The sequence below is a fragment of the Miniopterus natalensis genome, chromosome 13 (assembly GCF_054644295.1).
Source record: "Miniopterus natalensis isolate mMinNat1 chromosome 13, mMinNat1.hap1, whole genome shotgun sequence".
NCBI classification, from domain to species: domain Eukaryota; kingdom Metazoa; phylum Chordata; class Mammalia; order Chiroptera; family Miniopteridae; genus Miniopterus; species Miniopterus natalensis.
The window spans coordinates 51,580,826-51,603,679 of record NC_142093.1 but is presented as its reverse complement, the minus strand read 5'-3'; the positions used below and the strand labels follow the sequence as shown (position 1 = coordinate 51,603,679).

The following is a 22,854-nucleotide window of genomic DNA, read 5'->3' as shown; positions in this document are numbered from 1 at the left end:
GTAACCAAGCTCTGTCTCATAACACACGTCTGTTAGATGCTCCTTCACAGTCAACTTACTCTGAATTTAGATAAAACAATCTCGGCCATGTGCTTTCCTTGACCCTCAGCAAATTAGAGGGATTGAAATGAGGAGCCTTCTAAAAGTAGGTGCCCGAAATCCAGAGTGACAGCTGGCAGGCTGACGGTAGGGTGGGAGACAGGAGAGCTACAGAACGCAGGTGGGAGAGAAACCAGCGACTGAGCGTGAACAAGGGCAGGAGATAAAAGCGTAGCAAAGGATGGAGGGCACCCAGAGGACTTCAGACTTTGATCCATTTCGTGACTGTGCAGTCCATTTGGAAAACTCCCTATCCTATATGATTAAAATAAAAGCAACTTTGAAATTTTGGATTAAAGGAATATTCACTTTTGTGAAACTCTTATCTTCCCCAAAGGCTACCACTGAGACACCTAGAGCCTGTCGCGGAGGCAGCCCATCCTCACTGAAGTCCGGGCAGTGGGCAAAGCCCAGGAGGGTCTGCCTCTGCCTGGTTCTCCGTGGGAGGTGAGCGCAATGCCCCTCATAGAGCAAGCATCAAAAATATATGTTAATTGATTTCTTTTAGTCTGCTTTCTCTCCGTTAGCCAGATCCTGTCAGTGATTTTGATCTTTCTGCCTTGTAGCTCACTGATTCTTTTCTCTGTCTCCCCACCCCCTGTTCTGCTGTTGAGTCCATCCACGGAGGTTTTTCTTTCAGCTATTTTACTTTTCAGTTCTAAAATTTCCATTTGGTTCTTTTTAAGAAATCTCTCTTTTTTTTTTTTTTTTTTTTTTTTTGCTGAGGCTTTCAATTTATTTGCTGAGAGTTTCTACTTTTTCATTGGTTTCACAGGCATTTATAATGCTTGTTGAAGCATCTTTATGATGTCTGCTTTGAAATCTTTGTCAGATTATTCTAACATCCCTGACGCCTCAGTGTTGGTGTTTACTCATATGTCCCTGCTGAGAAAGATGGGAGTGGCTCATTACTGCTCCTCATGTGGCCTCAGTAGACACCACTTAGGGGTGGGGGAAGCACTGGCCTCATTACTGCTGGGCTCTCCTGAAAATCCGGACTCCTTTGAGACTACCTCAGCAGGAAGGGAGAGGCCTTATTAATGCAGGGTTGGGGTGGAAATCCAGACTTCCCAGGTGGTCTCCAGGGACACGATCTGCGACAGGAAGTGCTTCTTACTGTGAGTGGGGATGGAAGTTCCAGCTCTCGACTCAGCCTTTTCTGATATCACCTTTCATTACAGGTGGATGGGGCACCTCCTTACAGGCTGCTAAGGATAGTAGCAGTCTAGGCTCTCCGTGTTCCCTTTGCTTGTGTAGGTAGTGTTTTTTGTATGGTAGTTGGTTAGAGCAGGGTGGTCTAAAAGTTTTCTGTCTTTTTAGTCTGTTCTTTTTTTTGTCCTCTGGCTGAACAGGGAAAGCTCATGTTGGGGTTATTTTGGCCTGTGCCCACTGGTGTTTCCAGTTTACTGGCTTCTTCAGCTGCAAGTCTGGGTTACATAAGGCAAAAAATTAACTCAGAGAGCCTGGTCGGGTGGCTCAGCTGGTTGGAGCATCGTCCTGTACACCAAAAAAATGGTTGCAGATTTGATTGCCGGTCAAGGCACATATCTGGGTTGTTGGTTCCCTCCTGGGTTGAGGCATGTTCGGCAGGCAACTGATCAATGTTTCTCTTTCACATTGATGTTTCTCTCTCTCTCTAATCAATAAACATATCTTCTGGTGAGGATTAAAAACAATAATTAACTCAGAAAACTCATTGTTTTGTTACTTGGGTTCTGAGTTTCATGCATGTCTGCCTTCTCTCCACCTTTCAGAGCCTCTATCTACCTACCTACCTACCTACCTACCTACCTACCTACCTATCTACCTGTCATCTATCTATCTATCTATCTATCTATCTATCTATCTATCTATCTGGCTATCTGGCTATCATCTATCTATTATACTTTATGCTCAGGGCTTTTAGTTGAACTTAGCAGGAGGAACAGGAAAAGTACATGTACTTTATCTTCCCATGAGCTGAAATTCTGGTGTTACAGTGTTAATTGTAAGAAACTTGCTCATTTTAACTAACTTGTGACAGATTCCAGCCTAGTGGATTGTTGATTTGTAAATGTGACCAAACTCCAAAACAATAAAGACATCACTGGAGAGGCCATGTTCTGTAGACCATGGACCAATTAAACGGTGTTTTATATTATACTGTGACTTGCTTCCGTGAGCAAACTTTGGAACGGAAACCCTCACCGTGGCATTCTTCTTGGAAGTCCTTACTGAGAAATGCCCTGAGCTAGTGGGCTTAAGTAAGATTAGCATCTGAACACACTGCTTAACAAAAACTACTATTTCTACACAAACTGTGATTTATATCCGGAAATGTACTTTGACATTTCTTAAAGGAGCACAACCAGCTAATTTATGGCAAACACATACTTGGCTGACTTGGTTTTTCAGACACACAAAAAAATCATTCCATGAAAATGGTGGGTCTGCCAGGTGTGAGGATGGCAGTGCTGGAAGACAGAAAGGAAGTGGTCCCTGACCCAAGAATCCACTGTCCAGTGGGAGGGGGACATGCAAAGAAATTATTTCGGGGTGGGGGTGCAGGTGCTATAACAGAGGGAAGAGAAAGCCCCAGAGGAACCGTGGCGGGAGGAGCTTCCTGGGGGAGAGTGATGGGCACAGATGTTGGGAAGCTGTAACTGAGCGGCCCACTTCTGAGCTGGGAGTCTGGAGGAAAGGATGAGTCAGAGGGAACAGCACATGCCGCAGTCAAGGAGGAGAACCCATTGCCGCTGAGAGAGAAGGCCGACAGAGAGCCATGTCAGGAGACAGGGTTGGAAATATGGGCAGGGACAGATTATAAAAGATCTGGATACCACGCATTGCGTAAAAAATTCTTCTTACAGAAAAACAATAGTTTTGAGGAAATATTGCTCTTCAGTCTTTGACTTGTAGCTTTGCAGTAGTTAAAAATACAGAAGCAAGACTAGAAAGATGAAAAAATGGGAAGCCCTGTTATATGTGGAAGAAATAGAGCTGAGCCAAAACAAGAGGAGAGTGGGCAGGTAGGAGGCGTGTGCACGTGTGATGTGAAAGGTTCAGTGGAAGAAGCATTTTTCTGATGTTGTTGGGTAGCTCTGAGCACAGTCAGACCCATTTCTCTTTGATACAGTGATGTTTTCAGAGCTGTGTACAGATGCCACAGGCTATTCAAGTGTGCAGATATTATCAATGTTGTCAGCCACCTACTGGGCTAGTGTAGTTGTTTGAAAATTTAGGTACCTAGTGGGTAACTGGCTGGGATGACCTCCTGGGTCCCTTTTGTCTCTGAGAGTCTATGGTTCTCTCTGAACCCCGAGTAAGTCTGATGTAGAACGACATGCATTACTGGTAGGCCAGGTGAAAATCATGCTGGGATGAAAGCATGAAGCATGCTGGTCTATCAGGATCCACTCTGAGGGAAAGAGAAACGAAACGACACAATTTTTATTACTTATGTTTCTCCACATGCCTTCCTTCTTAAGCCCCCACCAGACTTCTCAGCCCTTCCAGACCGGTATGGCTCCTTTAGAGCTGCACTGGGAACCTGCTGTGGGTTTCCCTGGGTGAATTCTTCCACATGCACCTAGATTGGACCACATTCCCAGGTCTGCTTCAAAATCACACTAATGCCAAGGTGGGGTTATTCTGACCCAGGGCTATTCTAACCTATTGCAGACTCAGTATCTTCAGAGCTGGGAGGGAGCTTAGGCAGCCATGGGGGGCTCAGAGGCAAAGACCCACACCTTGTGGGAAATGGTGTGCTCTTCTTCATGGACTGTTTTCACAGATGCCAATTCTTCCTCTTCTGCCCTTTCCTTTATCTCCTACCCAGTCCTGGGACTGATTAATAATAAAAATAAAAAGGCATGATAGCCAATGTGTTCAATATTTACAGTGTTGGAAGCAATGTCAGTGTCGGAAGCATATTTAGCCTCCTTGGCCACCCTAAAAGTAGGTTTTATTGTTATTTCCATTTAACAGTGGGGAAACTGAGGCCTGGAGTGACTAGGGGACTTGTCTAAGCTGATAGACCTGGACCTCACTCCTGAGCCCAAGTTCAGAGTCTCTCTTGTGAAGCCTCGTTTGATTTCTTTAAAGTTTCACTCATTTCACTCGGCAATCTCTTTGCTTTTGCACTTGACTTCCCACCAAGATGTGTGGGAACATTATGAGGCTGTGTCTGAAAAATGCTCCATCACAAGTATGAGGTTGAATGGACAGTCACACCTGTACACACCCATACAACCACCACAGAGATCAGGGCACAAAACATGATCAGTGACCAGCTCTCCCAGCACCTTCGTCAGGCCTCAGGACCACTGCTCAGCCTTCCATCACCATAGTTCAGCTCTGCCTGTTCCTGAGCTCCTTATATGGACCAGTGGGCCCTCCTTTATGTCTGGTCACTTCCACTCAGCATCTGTAAGGTCATCTGGTGATGTGCTGTTAAATTAGATCTCAAAAAGAAAGAGAGAGAGTGGAAAAAAGAAAAAAAGAAAAAGAGAAAGGAAAAAAGAAAGGCCCTATTTGTAGTGTTCGCCAATTTCAGTGGCATAAATACCCACACCATGGCAGATTTCAAGCCATCAGTGGTTTAACAATCAGCTTGCAAAATTCGGGAATATTTCACAGTCAGTGCTTATGACCTGGTATGAGCCAGGCTCCTCGCCCCATGCCCCGCACCACTGGATTTATTCATTACGTTGTGGTGTATAGTTGTATATCATTCACTCTCTGAATGTACATATGTTGGTTCTTTTTATTGTGGCCTTTTGGTAAAAATCACTGGTTTAAAACAAAACAAAAAAAGCCTCTTTGAGGGTTTTTTACGTAGCTCATGCTGCCAGGTGGCGAAGACCTGAGCTCCAGTCCTGCCTCTGGGGGAACCTCCCTGCCCCCATACCAGTCTGAGCTCTACTGCACCAGCCCCACAGACTTGTGAGTGCTCTCAGGACTCAAGAAATACTCAGTAAAGGTCCCCTCCACCCCTTCCTTTGTCACCCAGGGAGGCTGACTGTCCCTTGGTGACATCATGTGGCAATGTGGGGTCCTACGTCTGGGGTGTTTGCTCGGCATTCAGAGCACCGCTGGATCTTTTGGCTTATTTCTACTGGGTCTTGGATGAAGAGGAGGAGGAGGAGGAAGAAAATGAAAGGAGGGGAGGGGGAAAGAAATGAGGAGAGGGGCAAGAAGGAGAAGCAGGCCTGTCGGAGTTGTTTCCGGGGCCTGGGCTGTCTGCAAACAGACACCCGATGGGCCGGCTGCGATGGGCCCGGGAAGCCTGGTCACATGAAAATGACGTTGCTTTGTTCCAGAGCACTGTCCTGCTTTACACCCAGGTGTCCTCTGGAGAGAGGCCCCATCTCCAGTGGATGTGAAAGGAAGCCCAGGAAAGACTGTCAAAACAATGACACAAATGTGACAGAGGATGTCACAGAGCGGCAGTGTGAACAGAGGTATTTTTTCAGGGTGAAGGGGAAGAGGGGGACTGACTGTGGAGGGGAAGCTGGTGTCAGCAGGGCAGAACTGTCTGGGGGCCTCAGCAGGCAGAGGGGCCGCTGTCACTGAGCTCACGGCCCACCAGGGCCCGTGTCCACCCGATGGTCCTCCTGAGGGAGGGCAGGAAGCCTCTTCCATGTGGTTGGCACAGCGTGCTTTCTGTCTGCCAGCTGTAAACACATGGATGGTGGCCAAGTGAAGCAGTGCCCCTCCCTGCCTGCGAGCTCAGTCCTGTCCCTCCAACAGCCGGCGTGATGCGCACAGCGTCTGTTTCCAAATCCGTCCCTGTTTTCTTTGGATCCCCCTCCGGCAGCCCGATTCCAGGGACTTGGGGCCTCCCAGTGAAAGCTGCCGATTTCTGTGACCTCTCGAACCAACTTGCTGTGTTCCCAGGGCGAGAAGACCCCTGTTTGGGTCCCCATCTGGAGCCCCCTGCTTGGCCATCCTCTGTGGTTCAGGCCCCTGGCACTCGGGATTCTGACCCTCGTCCCGAGTGTGGAGGTGGGAGAGCGGCCAGAGTGGGATTTGAACCTGGGGGTCTGGCCCCAAAGCCACCCTCTCCACAACCTGGATGCCACGGGAAGGCACCCTGGGGCGATGGCGTTCCCATTGGCCCCCGTGGGCATGGGTGAGGGGTGCTGGGGAGCAGTCCTGCCCAGAGGAGCACGCACTTGAGGGTCTTCTATTCAGGGCATCACATGTGGATTTAATCTTTGTTTTACAGCTAGTGTCCAGTTGCTTCCCTTTCCTAACGGCCATAGCCAGGGCTGTGCAAACATGTGGGATCCTTGGTGTCCTCCATGTCTTCGCTTCCTCGCGAAGCGTATCTAAAAGCGGGGGTGCTGGGTCACCTGGTACAGCTTTCAGTGTCATACCTGGGCCACGTTGCTCCGGGCGAGGGTTTGGCGGTTCTATTTCCCTCGCTCAGAGCCTTTTCCATTTTCTTCAGAGGCTCTTGCTGAGTTAAGGTCAAGGCTGGTGTTGTTTTGATCTTTGGTTAATGCTAACAGAGTACTCAGTGTGTGTGTGTGTGTGTGTGTCTGTGCATGTGCTGGGAGGGAGAAACCATCTTCTATTAAGAAAGAGCCTTCAGAGCCGTCCCTTCTGTCATCCTGACCTGTTGTTTCAGGCCCTTAGCACACAGGCAGTGCACCGAAAATGAACCAACCAGAAGGGAAAAAAGCATATTGTCTGAGAGAGAGAGGTTCTGAGAGGTTTTCGTTTTCTAGTCAAAATGTTTTTACAAAAATGGGAGGGGAGGGGAATCTCCTCCTTAACCAGGGTGTGAGCCCAGCTGCCTTGGATGGACGGCGCCTGTCGGTTCACTTTGAAGTGGGAAAATTCGGAAGAGCGTTTCACTGGGAGACCAAAGCCCAAAGCTGGCCGTGTGTCGCTTGGCCGGGGTGGGGGTGGGTGGGGGGGTGGCTTCTGCTCCAGCCGTGGGCCTTCGCGCACATGCCTCTCAGCTGTCACGAGTCATGGCGAGGCTGCCCTGAGCCCGCCCTCCCAGATGTGCTGGATTCACCCCAGGGCTCCGGGCCTGCTCAGGTGGCACTGGAGCCCCAGGGCTGGAGGACCGTGCAAACGGGTGGGACAGAGCAGCGCAGCCTGGCTGTACAGACAGACGCTGACAGCCAGGGGCTGTTACCCAGGGCCCCGGGGAGAGGCGGCAATGGCTTTCACCTGACCACCTTCAGACTCTGCCCTCCCCTTACCCCATCACCCGAGAGGATGCCTACCCTCTTCCTTTCGCTCCTGCCTTCTTGTTTCCCGGGAATGGTGACGTCAGGAGTGCCCTCGGGGGTGCCCTCGGGAGGGTGGTCAGGGCCGGAGGGCCAGGGTGAGCCCCCCAGCTGCTGTGGCCTGCGTGCTCTCACGTGTGTTTTATGCACAAAGAGCTTTCATGGTGCCCTGTTTTTTTTTCCTTTTAAAATCATTGTTATGGTAACTCATTTTACTTGGAGGAAGTGAGATAAGAAAAAGAGAAAAGTGTAAAGAGAATGTAACAGTTTTAATCTCTAACTATTAACATCCGTTATGGGCTGAATTGTGTCCCCTACACCCCCAGTTCATATGTTGAAGTCCTAACCCCCAAGTATTGGATCTTACTTGGAGTCAGGTCTTTAAGAGGGGATTAAATTGCCGGGCCGCGTGTGACTCAGCCGTTGAGTGTTGACCTAGGATCTAGGAGGTTGGGGCTCGATTCCAGTCAGGGCACATGCCCGGGTTGCGGGCTCGATCCCCAGTCGGGGGCGTGCAGGAGGCAGCCGATCAATGACTCTCCATCATTGATGTTTCTCTCGCTCTCCCTCTCCTTTCCTCTCTCTGAAATCAATAAAGATATATATATATTTTTTAAAAAAGAGGATATTAAATTAACACAAGGCTGTTAGGGTGGGCCATGATTTAGCCTGACTGGTGTCCTTATAAGAAGAAGGTATCCCCCAAATCACACAAAGAGGGCATGGCACTCACTTTGGGGCACAGGCCCTCCCCAGGACCCTCCAGCCCGCTCAGGAAACCGTTGAGCAGCTGGGGCCAAGGAATTTGCTCTGTGAGGCCACATGTTCCTCCTGGATCCTGGGCTCACCCCCAGGCATCAGCTTCACACTCAGAGGTGAAGGCAGAGACGTCTGTTCCCTCTGCCCTCTGCTAAGTCACCTGAAGCAGGGACAGGGAATGACCCTGTCACATGGCCTGGGAGAGGACACCTCAGAGAGGAAGAGCCTGTTAACAGCTCAGAAAATCTCACCGTATCTACTCAAAGGGAGGCTGAAGATTTTTCTCTTTTAATACAACATAGTAAATTTTAGACTTTGTTGTTGTTTCTAATTTGGGTCCTTTAGATGGCAGAAAATTCCAAAACATATCAGTAAAAATAAACTCGCTTTTCAATGCTTTTGGGGTTTCTTGGAAATGATCAGATGTCAAGAAACTTAGTTACGTTATTTTACTTAAATATTTTTCAACTTTTACAATTGTCTGCTAGCCTAAGGTTTTCATAACTTTTAGGGTGCATAAACACCTATTTCTGAAACCACTGTATTGTACACTTTCACTTCCCACAGACATCAGCTCAGTGACAAGAAACCGTCTGAACGGTGCGCAAAACTGAGGTTCTCGGAAACACGCCTGGAACCTGCTGTTCTGCGTGTGTCTGCTCCTCTGGTCCTTCTGCAGTCCTGTCCCATGCTGCGCACCCTGCAATATCCTGCCCCCTTTCAAGGACCAGCTCCGGTGTTGTCTCCCCAGCTTCACCTGGGGCACCCCCACCCTGGGCCGGAGAAGCTGTTCTCTCACCTGCGTTCCTCCCTCCTTAGAGCATCTCTCACTGTGGTGGAGATCGGGTCCCTGCGTGCTTCCCTTCTCTGCGCGGTTGGAATCTAGGGTTTACACAGCTCTTAGGCTTATTGCCTAAATGTTTAGACCTGCAGAATCTGGAAATCTCCCCTAACCTTACCGGTTCACCTGCTGAAAAGGTGTCATCCCAGTGAACACTGTAGATCCTGTAGGCCTGGGCATCTGGACTTGCGCTGGTCTCCTGTCTGTTCTGACTTGGTCACAACTGAGAACAGTGGCGGATGCAGCCTCAGTTTCCCCACTGGGAGCTGCTTCATTCCTAGGTCCTACTGATTTCTCCACCTCCGGGGCTAATCCAGTGCCAGACACATAATGTTATAGGTTGAATTCTGTTCTTCCCTAATTCCTATGTTGAAGTCTTCACCCCGAGTACCTCAGAATGTGACCTTATTTAGAAGCAATAGTTGCAAATGTCGCTAGTTAAGAAGAGCTCATCCTGGCAATGGGGTGGGCCCCTAACCCAGTATGACTAGTGTCTTTATAAAAAGGGGACTCTGGCACAGGCATGTGCACAAGGGGAATGGATGTGAAGATGAAGGCAGACTGTGGAGATGCCCAAACAAGCAAAGGCACTGAAGATGCCAGCAAATCCCCAAAGCAGGCCCGGGACAGACCCTCCCCTTGGCCTCAGCAGGAACCACCCTGCCTCACCTGATCTGGGATTTTCAGCCTCCAGAGCTGGGAGAGCAGAGCTTTTGTCATTTAAGCCATCCGGTTTGTGGAAATTTGTTAGGACAGATTCCTAGTAGCCTCACACAAGAGATGATCTGGAAGTGTTTATCCCAAACAGTGGGTACCTTGGAGGAGGGATGCCCAGTTCACCCTTTCATGTCCACAACCACCTCATATTTGAAGGCACAGTCCTGGGCTGTCCGAGGATTTTTGCAGATGCCCATCCTGTCACTTCTTGAGGCCACACAATGGAGCATTTGTTTTAACAGCAGTCTTTTCTCTTCTGGTTTCTTTCCTTCTGCTTTTGTTTCTTTGCGTGCCCCTTGTTTTTTCCTGGCGAACAGACTGCCTGTTATGATGATGGGAAGCCTGTGCTTTGGTCTGAGCTCCTGGTACCCACTGTCAGGAGGCCTCGCTGTCACCAGGTAGGAGCCGTGGAGTGCGCTCGTGGGCCTGCTGTCCCCTCACAGACGAAAGGGGAGATGTCCTTCTGACCTTATATTTTCAGCTTGCTCTGTGAGGCTGCGTCTCCACCGTAAAGCTCCAGTGACAGGTGGAGGGGAACACAGAGCCAGCCATGGATGTTCTCAGCCGGATGTGTGTGTCCCTGCAAAATTCACACACTGCAGCCCTAACCCCCATGTGATGGTATTTGGAGGTGGGGCCACTGGGAGGTGATTAGCTTTAGATGAGGTGTTGGGAGTGGTGCCTCTTATAAGAGGAGGAGACCAGAGCTGGCTCTCTCCACGGTGTGAGATGTAGAGACAGAAGTGTTGCTTTTCTGCTCCAAAAGGCTGGCCTTCCCTGTACGGAGCAGACAGAGCTGCGGATGGCGGGTTTGGAACCTGGCCGCTCAGGATTCGCTCAGAACCAGAGCAGAAACAAGCCAACTGTGCCTGAAAGAGACAGGGTGTTCTCCTGCCTTATCGAATGGGTTTAAAAACCCAAATACATATGAATTCTTATTGGCCCACAGGGTTGAGTCAGCTCCACTCCAAATGGAGAAAGCTGGCCTGCTACCTGCCTGCCTCAAACCCTTTCTGGGCTCCTGTTGTGTGCCCAGGAGTCCTGGGACCTCAGGGATGCATCACTGTTGAGACCCTGCAGACAGGAGCACACTGTCTTGTAGGGAGCATGTGTTATGGGAAAGGGGACACAAAGGTATAGATTAGAGGCAAAAGTGAGGGAGTGGTCCCTTCTGGATGTGTGACACCTCTTCTACAGATGTTGCCAGGTGTTTCCTCCTGGGCAGCTCATCACCAGACCATGAGGAAGGTGAACACTAGAGTGACTGAAAAAAACTTACACGTATAAACTGTCCACAGAACACTATGAAGTAAATGAGTTTGCATCATTTTATTTTCTAGCTTATAGCCTGAGTATTTGTGCAGATAAATTTAGTCCTGTTCAAAACCTATCTATTCAGTGCCTAACCTTCATAAACATGGGGCCAGATCCCAGGTAGGGTACTTAAGAGTGGCACACAGTACCTGTCTTCAGCTGTACACTACTGCGGAGCAATGCCACCCACAGAACAGCGCATGCAGCTTGAGGCTGAGTGTCCCCCGTGAGCTGCGCGGGGAGCAGGGAGAGGCCGGCTGCCCGCACACCCCCATCCCTGGTAGTCTAGGGGAGACGGCAGTCTCACCCCCCGAGGGCTGGCCTGCTGGGAGGCCTTTGTGGAGCTGTTATATGCAAAGTCTGGGCTCACTGGGCTTCTTAGAGCCGTTGGGTTCACTGGGCTGCTTAGAGCAGAAATGTCACGATGGGTGGAAGATCGGAGGCACACAGACGGGATTCCTCCCTCGTGGACAGACAGGTTTCAACTTTGTCTTCTGGATCCATGTAGCCTACAAGGTAGTTGAGCTTGGAGGTTATGTCACAACCCGAGTTTAAGGAGAGGTCGATGGGCGGGTGGCAGAGTGCACTGAGCCAAGGGTGGGAGAGAGAAAGGGGGCAGGTGGGGAACAGAACCCAGGACTCAGGCAGAGGGTGGCTGGACCCACAGACCTGAGGAGCAGAGGGGGAGGGTCCCCACAGAGCATCAGCTTCCACAGGGATCACGTTAGCATCTGTCGAGTCTGATGCCTGTGGGTGCGTTTTCTCCCATAGGTGCTGGTGTTTTAAAACCACCTCCTGCTTTTATAGGGAACAGAGGCGGATTCCATGCACCGCGACGGCCATTCTATTTATACCCGCTTCGTGGAAAACAGCACCGAAGGCATTTTAAAGAAACCAAAAGGTCCCTTCCTACTTTTCAGTAATAACTTTTTCTTTGGAAAACGGAGGTACAATTGAATACTATTTTCTTAAAAGCTCCTGACAAAGCAGAGTTGCTCCTCGACTCCTGATCACTCCCTCCCCCCACCAGCATGGGATCCTCTGTTTGGCAGAGGGATCTGGGCTTTTTATTCCCACGTGCAAAGAGATGTAAATTTGGAGAGTAATCGGCCCTTCCTGAAGTTTCCATGGCCCGCAGTTCACCATCTCTTCAAGTGAAATTCCAGTTCTCAGTGATTTGCAAAAGCACTTAAACCATTTATTTGTTCTGATCCTGAAATCAGACTTATTGGGTAAAGTGTCCCAAACCGTGAGAAGCCCAGGCTCAGTGACATGTTTAAAAGTTGCCGTAAATGCTGGCGGCTGGACGTGATGATAAATCTGGGCCGTTTCACATGGCCAGCTGGGTCAGTAATAAAAGACATGAACTTAAATATATGTCCTCTTGCTTTTCATGGCTATAAAGATCAATAAATTTTGTAAAACCTAAAGATAAAATGTGAGGCATTTTGAATTTTATGTGGACGATTTGCGTGGTGACAGGAACACGATGTGGCCCTTGGAGCACGCGGGAATTTCCAGTTGATGGCTTCTTGGCATAATATATACGCATTTGGGGGAAAATACTTCAAGATCAGCCAGCACATGGTTTCTGATAAGATGCGTAAGTCAGGAACTCGGAGTTGTTTTATAGGAAAAAGATGAGCCTGCGTAGTGCAGTTAGGATGCAGGCACGTTGCTTCTCCCTCGGGGGTCACAGGGATGGACGTGGCCCTGATGGGGAGCAATAACGTGCCTGTGGAGCGAGCCCTGGGCCGAGCTCTGTGCCAGAGCCCTGAGATTCAGGGCTCTCTCAGGACCCAGGCAGCTCTGTTTCTGTCTCAGCCTTAACTGCTTCAAGCTGCAGGCAGACAGGCAGCGAGGGGGAGAGGCCCAGTCCCCTGCCTGAAAGGAGGCACTGGGCCGTGTGCTGTCACTATGCCAGCAGGTGCCCCAACCTCCCCCAGGCCTGAAGCCCAGCTCTCTGACCACGTTTGAGACCAGGGAGACCGATGGAGATATGAATGATAAATCACATCACAAAAAGACTATGATTAATTTAAACATTTAAAAAGAGATAATATAGTCACACAGTTTAAGAATCACAACTATATATAAAGGTTTATCTCCCACTCATCCCATCTGCCCCATAACCGCCTCCTGAACCAGGTAACTAGGTTTTATTGGTACCAGACTATCCCTCAGAGTTCCCTTATGCAAACGCAAATAAGCAAAAATACCTTCTGTTTTCCCCGTTTACACAAAAAGAAGCCTTCTGTTGTGTGCATTGCTTTTCCACTTACTGTGCCTTGGAGATCTTTTTGTATCACTGTACTAATGCTTCCTCTTCTTTGTCATGGCCGCATAGCTGACCGATGTCAGAGGTGATTGAGTTTGGTTCACCAGCCCCTGAGAAGGCCCTTGGCCTACTGCTGTAGTTTGCTATGACAAACCCTGCTAGGTACCCCACCTTCCTCCCATTTCATACACACCCAGGCAGAGCTGTAGGACAGATTCTCAGAAGGGAAATTGCTGGGCGTAATTCTCCTAATTTTGGCCCATGTTGCCCAGTTGCCCTCCACGGTGTCAGTCGGTTCCTGGGGCCTCTCATCCACAGTGAATGAGGTGCCTGCTTCCTCTGGCCTTTCTGACGCTATTGACATTTGGGGTTTCTGCAGTGGTGTGTGTGTGCTGATAAGTGTTTAACAACCATCTCTTGCCCTCAAAAGCAAAAAAAACCCAAAACAGCTCTGGTCTGTAGTGTCTGCTGATTTCCATGGTGTAAATACTTCCACTCGGGCTGGCTTGAAGCTACCAACATGATGCCCCTGAGAGTGGAGCTGGGAAGAATTAAGGACAGCACACCTTTGTGTGTGTTTCCAACACACGGACACGGGAGATATAAGCAGCAGGGGCAACGTGTGGCATAATTAGGAAGTTCTAGGCTTTAGTTCTTTTGTTTTTATTATACTGTATTCACTATAAGTTTATATAATTAAACTTTTAGTAATGGCTGATTTTAACAATGGCTTGCTAAATTCCTGAAAATTTAATCATTGGTTCTTGTGAGCTGGCAAGAACCGACTCCAGCAAACTATTGGAGTGCTGCCAACTCGAAAGGTAGAAAATGCCATCTCTACTGTTTTAACTTGTATTATGGTGGTTTCGCGTTAAGGACCATTGCATATTCTTTCCTGTGAAACCACTGTTCATGTTCTTTCTCTTATTGATTTCTAGGAGCTACACATTAAGGCGATGATCTCTGGTCACCGTTGTGAATTGCAGTGTTTAATCCTACTTTACTATTCATCATCTGTGCTGGCCCATTGCATTTTTAAATTTTTTTTTTTTTTGCCATGAAAAAATTGTTGTTATTGCTCTTTTAAAATGTAGTGGAATTTTTTTCCATCTTTTACAGTTTCTGGATTTTGAATAATTAGGAAGTTATTATTCCTAATTATTCCTAGAAGCAACAGGATTATGTAATTAATATGTGTCTAATCCCAATCAAGCCTCACATATGTACATCAGTTTCTTATACTCTTAGCAATTTGTACAACTCCTGTATCCTCTCGGATTTTGTTACATTGGATTTCGCCTTTTTATTTTTTTATTTTTTTAAGTCAGGTCATTGTTTTAAAACCCTTTGCACTCTGTGATATCACAAAGAGGCACGATATGTTACAGATGAGCCTGGCACACTCGGCTGAAAGGAGAGCCCATAGAGATCGTAAATATTTATCAGGTGTCATATCACTAGTTCATGGTGGTTAACCCACTACTTTGCTCTGACTAGCATTATTTCCTACATCGGGGGGGGGGTGCTTCACTTCTACTTGACTTCCCGTGTGGACATGGTGGCTTAGTCCTGCTCTCTCCATCCCACCCAGGGGACCCAGAGCTCCAAGGAGGATGCTGACACATGGTTTGTGTTTGAGAAGTGACAGGCTGCAAAGGTGAGGCCCTCCAGGTGGATCTTCACCTGCATCCCACCATCCCTGACAATACTGTCTGACTTACTCAGAGTCCACACCTTTCCGGGTCCCTTGAGAAGCTGCACGTGTGGTTTATGTGGTGTAGTCTTAGAACTCATCATATGGAAGGCTCTGCCTTAGTGTGTCTCAGAGCCACTGAACTACTCACATGAACTTTTATTTTTAGCATCTCAATTTTGGTCCCAACTTTAGAAATGAGAAAACTGAACCTCAGATATGATGAGTGATTTGTCCAAAATCCCCCGATGGCTACTCTAGCTTCTAGTGGTACATCTAGCAAAGGTTCTATCTTCAGTAAAAGGAAGAGCACTTGAGATGTATGATTTTCCCAGCTCCATGGATTCCAGGGCCCATGTCACTGTCCAAAGACAGGCATGGCCCACGGGGTGGCTGCTGGTCAGTTTTCCTCCGGAGGCAGTTTTCGTGGGATGGTCACAAAGGCCAGTGGCCATTCATGCCAACCATGTCCCCTGGGTGGGAAGCCTCATTTTCGCAACCTTTGCCGTTAGAAAAGCATGTAATAGCAGCAACAACCCCGTACTGAGGGCGCATGGCATGCCACCAGCTCGTGTGCTGTGTGTAATCCTCACCCGACCCTGTTAGGTGTTAGTGTTGTTGCTGTCATTTTACAGAGAAGTAAACTGAGGCTCAGAGAGGCTACAGAACCAGTCCAAGGCCAGACAAAGGAAACGCTGAGCAGTGGAGAGACAGGTCTTCAGTGACCCCAACACTTTACCCACCGGACTCGGAATTTCCAAACTTGCTTTCATTTCACATTCTTCAGACACAGAAATCCTCATTTGATGAGAGGCCACGTTCCTCTATGTTGTAGGACATGCCTTTGAGAATGAACCTCTGCTGAGGGAAGAGCCCTGCACCCTCCTTCTTGCCGGCCCTGTCCTCAGGCTCGCCACCCACTTTTGACCTGGGCGGCCTTGAAGCTGCCCGGGTGCGGGAAGGAAGGCTAGGGAGCCTTGTTCACTCTTGCTGCCGTAATTCATTTTATTTAGGAAAGCGTTGTGTCTTTTGAGGGAGAACTGTAAGCTCTAGAAGGAGGGGACCTCAAAGTGAACTCGTGTGTGCTCCAGGCTTCCACCAGGTGACCCCCAGCTTCCTGGCCCAGCAGACTCACAGCCCCTGGGCTCATGGGACGGGACACTGGCTGGAGGCCATGTCTGAGCGGAATGGCCTGGGCTGGATGGCGCTTCTCTCCAGCCAGTGGGGCAGTGAGCCCACTTCTGACACGGTGGCTTGGCTGTGGTTAGACTTTGGCACCCACAGCAGGGAGCTGAGGCTGGAGTCACAGCCAGGCATCGTCTGGGAGGCTGGCTTCACTGCTACCTGCAGCATGTTCTCAGGAGAAAGGGCCCTGCTCAGGAAATGTCCTGTCACCCAAAAGGAAACCTGATGTTTGAAAACTGACATAATTGGGCCCTGGCAGGTGTGGTCCTTGGTGTGGGCATCGTCCTGTGCACCAAGAGGATACCTGTTCAATTCCCAGTCAGGGCACATGCCCTGGGCTTTGGGCTCAGTCCTCAGTAGGGGTCATGCAGGAGGCAGCCAATCGATGTTTCTCTCACCGAGGTCTCTCTCTCCCTCTCCTCTCCTCTCTCCTTAATATCAATAAAAATATACTTTAAAAAATAGTAATAAATGACATAATTGGGAGACAGATAAAAATTAGAAGAGGGGAGGGCCTAACTGAAGAACCATGGTGTTCTCTCTTTGTTTAAAATACCATCTTCCTGCCTCTCTCTGGTTATAATAGATTACATGCTCATCCAAGGAAACTTTGAGAAGGAAATAAAAATCTCCCATCATTATCCCCAGAGGTCTGACTTCTATTTTTTAAGACTATATTCATTTTCTCTTGTAAATCGGGCCTCAGGTGCACAACACGTGTGACCCCTGACTCATGACACACTCGTCAAAAACGCTTCCGTTAGGGTCTTGACCGTGTCGTGTAAAAGCTCAGGGTCCAATCCTTTTTCTCACACAGACAATTCTTCACCCGTGTGGCTTCCTTGCTGGCTCGAGCTCATGCCACCCTCATGCCTTTGCAGCCTCTCGGGGTCTCGGTGGTGGGGTTTCATCACAAGCCCAGGCAGGTGTCCAGTCAGCTCGCCCTGAGGGTCTCCCACAAAGGTAAGGCTCCAGGGTCCACATGGCCTCCTTACGTGGCTGGGGTCAAGCGTGCATGTTTCCATCTGAGCCAGCCCCCATTTATGAAATTCATATGGCTTTAAAATTATTGGGTAGAAGCTTAAAAAGCTATTACTCACCCTCGTGGACTTGAACACCCGTCTCCAGAATTCACTTTTCTTTCTCTCTTGCCTCTTGTCATGGGTTTCATCCTTCGGTTGCTCTTCTATGGCCCTTCCTTATATTCCTGAATTTCTCTGAAGTTGCAGACCAGGATTTTGGATGTGTCCCCATCCCAGACTTCACCAGGGAGAGAGCTCAGGATCTCCCAAGAGCCAGTAGAGGTGGCTCATGGATGCGGGAGGAGAGCTTCCCCTTGTTCCCACTGCCCTTCCTCCTGGTTACCCAGGAGGATTAATGGATACCTGGGTTACCCAGGCTGGGACTGAGGGAGGTGGGTGTGGATAGAAAACGGCAATATGAGGGTCCTGTGGTCACCGAAATGCTTCCCAGCTCTCCTCTGCCCCAGGCCCCGGGCCTCTCCTTCCACCCCAAGTGCTTGTTAGGACGTGCTGAGTTGTGGGCAAGTCACAAGCCTTCTCTGGTGAATGTCTTGTCTGATCGATGCCAGAAGACTCACGAGTATATGAATGATTTTTCGATGCTTGCTTGAGATTGATAGATAGCAGGCAAATAGTAAAAGTTTCACAGCATTACGGCAAATACATGATTAAAAACAAAACAAAATAAAATCAACAAAAGCAAGGAAAATTCTCCAACAAACACCCAAAACACAACCCTGTGGCAGCATTTCTGCCGCTCTCACCGGGGCTTTGACCCTCTCCTTTTACTGTAGGTGCCCGGGGCTCCATTTGCTTCTCTTTGGTGAGGTATTGCCCTTGTCCCCAGCTTTTGTGGATGTGCCATTCTCACCTGAGACCAGACCAGAGCCCCCTTTACAGATGGGGCAGGGGCAGGCCAGGCACTTGGGCAAGAGCTGTGGGGATGGCGTTAATGCGTGGAAGGCAAGTTGTAAACTCAGAAAGTCTTTTGTGAAGGGATGTCCTTTAGGGAATGCACGTTAAAGCGTGACAAGGTGTCACTACGCACCCATGGGAACTGCTAGAGTAGGAAACAGTGACATCTCTGAAGCTGGCAAGGATGTGGAGGAACAGGACCACCTCTGAAATGCTGAGTAAAAACAGACAACCCCCAGGGGTTACATTCTGTACAATTCCATGCATATGATCTTCTTGGAATGATGAAGTTATAAAATGGAGAACAGGTTAATGGATACCTGGGTTACCCAGGCTGGGCCTGAGGGAGGTGGGTGTGGATAGAAAATGGCAATATGAGGGTCCTGTGGTCACCGAAATGTTTGTATCTTGACTGTTCTGAAGCCCACAGGCTGGTGGTACCAAAGTGCTACACTTTCGCAAGATGTTATCTCCGGGGAAAACTCGGTAAAGAGTATGTGGGGGCCTCTGCGTTATTTCTTTTAACTGTGTAGGAATCTATAATTACCCCAAATTTAAAAGTTTAATTTAAAAATACTGAAAAAAAAAACAAACAAAAAACACAGGCGCCTGCCACAGCATTCCTCACCCCATAAGGCCATTTCATCTATTTTGGTTGGATTTTTTTTTATTGACTTCCTTGTTTTTTATATAATATGTTTTGACTGCTAATTGTCCATTTATTATTGAAGATAATTTTAGGTAGATCTATGCCTATGGATACGTTAGGGTAGTTATACTTTTAATTATTGGGTCAGAATATTAATTTAAAGCAGAACTGCTCTTGTTTGGAATGTTTCCTTCTGTTTCCGTGTTGTTTTCTCTGCATCTCTGGTGCCGTGTGTTTGTTCTGGAGTTTCTTGCACTGAGAGCATTTCCCAGTGTTGGGTAACCCCGATGCACAATTACGTATAATTTGGGATGGCAAGTTCAATAATGAAAGCCCACCTGTCTGTGGGTGGGGAGAGGGCAGGGCTTACTGACGAGTGGGCTTCACCATAAGGTGAATGGTAGGGCGGTGGCCTTTCATTAGTGGGCCCTGAGCATCCTATGTGAAGGTTCTCCAGCCCGCCAAGGGTGGGGCTGGGGAGGGTGGCAGGGCACCTCTGCCTGCTTTGTGCCAGGTCAGAGTTAGGGGAAAAGGGCATCATTTTCACCTACATGTCTCCCACCTGATCCCCACTGAGCATTTGGTTCATGTGTCTGTTTTTTATCAGGGGTGGGGTGGGGGTGGCTCTGGGGGTAGAGGAAGGCATCTGTAGGGTCTGTAGCTCTATGCACAGACCATGTGCCAGGCCCTTCTTCTATGAGCCCCCCTCTTCCTCAGGGACCTGGAGCCCCTGGCAGAGCCCACGAGGAATCTGCCCCCTTCCTACTGGTGTCCTCTCTCTCTGCAGGCACACGGGAGACAACTTCCTCACTCTCCCTCCAGCAGGTTCCCTCCTCTCCTCTTTGCTTTTTGTTTGTATGTTTTTCATCGTTTCATTTTATTTTTTTAATTTTTTAAAAATATGCTTTTTATTTATTTATTTTTTAGAGAGAGAGGAAGGGAGAGGGAGGGAGAAACATCAACGAGAGAAAGAGAAACATCGATAGGCTGCCTCCTGCAACCCCCTCCCCCCCCACTGAGGACTGAGCTCTCAACCCTGGGGCATGCGCCCTGACCAGGAATCAAACCTCTCTGTGCATGAGAGGAAGCTCAACCACTGAGCCACACCGGCCAGGGCTGTTAATCATCATTTTAGTGGGGATCCAGGAAGCAGAGGTGGTAACTGTGAGCCTACGATTTTCACGGTGCACACCTCTCACATTCCCTGTATTCTCAGATGCCAGTGCTCACGTCCTAACGGCATTGTCAGGGCACAGGGACCACCTCGAATGTTTGCATTATTGTAAGGTGCAGTCTAATGTGAAACAGCAAAACGTCTCTCTGGAGCTGGAGAAGACATTGTAACCCCAGGCGTTTCTCACGTCCAGCCTCCCTTCCTTGCAGGCTGGGGGGGGGGGGGGTCGGGGGGGGGAAGCGAGCCCAGGAGAGAATTCAAGGAGATGAGATGCAGGGAGCTCTGCCCACGCCACCGTTCCCCTCGAGTTAATCATCCCTTCCTTTTCTCAGAAACAGCAACCACAACACTCTTAGGAATTGATTTCAAGTACAAAGAATTGGGACTGTGAACTGGGCCAAAGGCACATGCGCCGACATCCTAGCGGCAGGGAGAGGCGGGGGCGGGAGGCCTTTCTTGCCTTCAACCCTGGGACCTGGCAGTGTGACCGCACCCAGGGGACCGTGGGCAGCACCGTCTTTGGGTCCACCCGGCACAGTCCTAAGGCGGGATGTTGAACATGTGGAGCGACTGTTCCCATAGAAGCAGTGGAGTGGGGTTGTGGGTGCCTTTTTAGGCTTTTGTTGTTGTTTGTTTTTACGAATTTCCACTTTTCACATGTTATGTCATGAAATCCTTTGACCACAAAAGAGTAAGAGATGCAGACAAGACCTTCAAGTCTTGTCTCTCTTGCTCGAGTTTGGCCGTTGGGGCTCAGTTTTCTTGTCTGTGAGGTGGGGAGTAATGACAGTGACACTTAACACAGGGGCCAGGTGACAGCTGAACACAGGCTGTGATGTGATCTGTGTGCCTGGGAACGTGGAAGGTGGCACTAAGTCCGCGGGACAACTGTATCTCGAAAGTTCTGTCTCACCTTCGAGGGGGGAGTGCAATACATTTCACATCTGCTTCACGAGGGGATAAACAGACCTGTTTCTAGGGTTGCTAGATTTAGCAAAAAACAGACAAATAGGGCACCCTGTTAAATTTGAATATCACATGAACAGTGAGTGATTTCTTGGTATCAGTATGCCCTGTACAATATCTGGCACATGCTCACACCAATCGTCATTATAGTTTGCCTGGAATTCTAATTTACCCGGGCCTCCTGCGTTCTACCTGGACGCCTCCGTTTCTGGGTGCCGGGCATTTGCTTGTCTCCGCCTCGCCATCGCCTTCCCTGCTGGTCACGGCTGTGTGAGGACCTGAGCTTATTCTCTGAAAGGGCCTAGCTGGACCCTCCCGGATCCATGAGTCTCCCGGTGGACCAAGGGCAAGGCCAGGCCAAGGTGGCCCCACCCCATGGGCCCTTTCTCAGACCCAGACACCACTGTCAGTCTTGCTGTGGGTCCTTTCTTGGTTGCTGTTGGCCTTAGGCCTGGGACGCTTAAAAGGTGGGTTTGCCGAGAGGCGAGAAGACACAGTCTGGTCTTCAAGACAATGGAGGAGCTTGGGGTCTCCTGGGGCACCGTCAGCGCTCCTGCTTCAGAAAGCGGGAAGCCTGCGGCAAAGTCCAGATCCCTGACAAGGGGGAGTCAGGGCCCAGCTCCGGCCTCCTCTCTTTCTCATCTCCCTTCCATTCTTCCTGCTCACAGCTGACAGTGCCATCCCGAGTCCCCCCTTCAGGGCAAGGAACGCCGTGGTGGCTCCAGGAGGCAGTGTGGCCAGAGTTACTGCCTCTTTCCAATCTTTCCAGTAGGTTCTGCTGTCCCCCACCCTCTTGGGCTCTGGCTGGTGCCTTTCCAGCATATTCCCACAGTCTGATCCTTTCATGGCCTGTTGCAGCAACATCCCTGAAATTCCCAAGGGGCCCGGCTGGCCAGTGTGTTTCCTTTTCTCAAGTGTACATGGGACCGGGAGCTGCGCATGGGGGCTGACAGTGAGGGGGATTTCCTAAACGCTCAGCACCCCCTTCCTGGTGGGAGCCCCTCCTGATGAAGCCTGGATGGGGCCGAGCCCTGGCCCTCCCTGCCTCCCCTCCTCTGAGGCCACTCAGGTGCACAGGGGTGTGGCGCTGCCCAGATTGGCTTGCCAGAGCCGGCTATACGATCTTCTGGAATTTTGTGAGCTGGTTATTAATCACAGTCGTTGCTAAACATTATATCAACCTCAATGAAATAAATGATACCAAAAGCAAAGGCAAGGAGTGGTAATGAACTCTAAACTCATCGCTTCCTAATTGTTTTACTGCGGAGCTCTGTCCTCTGTGCCCTGCCGGCGACTCACGCCTGCTGATCGGTGGGGACAGTGTACTGCATGTGTGGTGGGAATCAAGGCCTGGGTGGTGTCTGCGGGAGCATGGGAATCTCCGGTGCCCCTGAACTCAGATTCCAGGAGGGCAAGGAGACAGTAAATGAACAATCGTGATATCATTTCAGACACAATAAGAGATAATTTAAAAACTATACCTGGCAAGGGGCTGCACAGAGCCAGGTTGCCAGGCCAGCCAGGCCTCTCTGTGGTCACTGACTAGTCTTGTGGATCTCCCACACTGTGTCCAGCACTGTGAGAGGCTGGTCCCTTGTGACTTGCTGTCTTGTCATCGGAGATCCTCTCCTTGCCCCAGCCCCTCTTGTCTTCCTTCCTCTCCTGCTGGTCCCAGTTCCACATTTCCATCAGCCCTGGCCTGTCTCACGCAGCTCTGCTCATGGCACTTTCCTGGGCGGGAAGCTCAATGTCCTTGCAGGGTCGCAGGTCCGGGGACTGCAGGTTCTGCAGAGGCGGTTCTGTGTGTGGCAGCTCCTGCAGCCCGCAGTGCCTGCCAGGGAGCATTTCTGGGGACCTTCCCTGGGGCTCAGGATACTCCCATGCTCCTCAGAGAATCACCATAATTTGCAATGGTTTTTTAAAAAGTCCAATAACAGAACTTTTAAAGGAAATACTGATTTATAATATTCCTTTATTCATTGGTGCCCAGAGATCTTAACAATGTTATAAAAAATA

The 22,854-nt window shown here is 49.4% G+C and overlaps 1 pseudogene; it reads left to right on the top strand.

Annotated features, from left to right (window-relative positions):
* The window catches only part of LOC107539634 (solute carrier family 15 member 4-like), a 72,506-nt pseudogene extending 52,464 nt beyond the window's left edge, over positions 1 to 20,042 (top strand).
* Positions 20,043 to 22,854: the final 2,812 nt, after the last annotated feature.